Raw genomic sequence first — 967 nt, forward strand, 5'->3', positions numbered from 1 at the left:
TGTCTGCAAACTGTTTTTATTGAGTTAAAGTATTATACATATGAAATGACATATGTGCCAAAATATTTATCTCTTTACTAAATTAAGTTGAAACACAGTCTATAACCTAGACTGATTTCAGAGAGCAAGATGGGACATATGTTAACAACATTCATATGTTAAGTGCCATAGGGGATGGGTCAGGTGGTCGTCAGGCTCGCGCTGCTACTTTAAATAGTCATAATTATTTTTTGCCTAAATATGAAACTTTTAATAAACAATAACGAAAATGAATAGAGAAACAGTGTCCGTGAATGTGTGTGTGTCTTAAAAGTATTGCAATCATTTATAAAGCTAGTGTATTGCCAAGTTCTAACACGCTTCATATAATACGTGTTGTTCTTTTATTTTGTCTGCAATATCAGGACTAGCCCAAGAGTCCAATGCCGTAGATATCGATATACTAACCCAGTTCCCCCCATGGTGGGGCCTGTTAGGGAAGCGAATTTTGTTAAATGACACCCCTCTATATGACCGGAAATGGTACGCTCGCACGTACAATTCACGATAAATGACAACTCTAGTTCGCCGGAAATATCGGGCTACAGGGTAGCAAACAACAAAAACATAAACTGTACAACACAGTGTTGCTTAAACCACACTCCAGAGAAAAGAAAATATGATCGAAATTTGTAGTAAGAAGAAATTGAACACTGAATTATTTCAAAGTTCGGAACGTCCGTATAATTACTACGGAAATTTGGCGCAATAAACAGATGTAAGGTACTACGGAAATACTTAAATGATGAGAGAATCCCCGGCAAAATGCAATAATTATGGACAAATCAACGACCCATATGACGGGGCTTTCCACGAACACAGTGTGTGGCCTTGTGTACCTTCTCGATCATAACGCAGGCCTACACAAGCAATCCATCAAACAGTCAGAAATTCATTCTGAGCATGTTCAGAAACATATCTACAAAAA

At 37.5% G+C, this 967-nt stretch overlaps 1 protein-coding gene across 1 annotated transcript in view; it reads left to right on the forward strand.

Annotated features, from left to right (window-relative positions):
• The window catches only part of LOC144839541 (uncharacterized), a 78,144-nt gene that overhangs the window by 28,455 nt on the left and 48,722 nt on the right, over positions 1-967 (forward strand). The gene's annotated exons all lie outside the window — the stretch shown is intronic.

The sequence above is a fragment of the Antedon bifida genome, chromosome 4, assembly GCF_963402885.1.
Source record: "Antedon bifida chromosome 4, ecAntBifi1.1, whole genome shotgun sequence".
Classification (NCBI taxonomy): Eukaryota; Metazoa; Echinodermata; class Crinoidea; order Comatulida; family Antedonidae; genus Antedon; species Antedon bifida.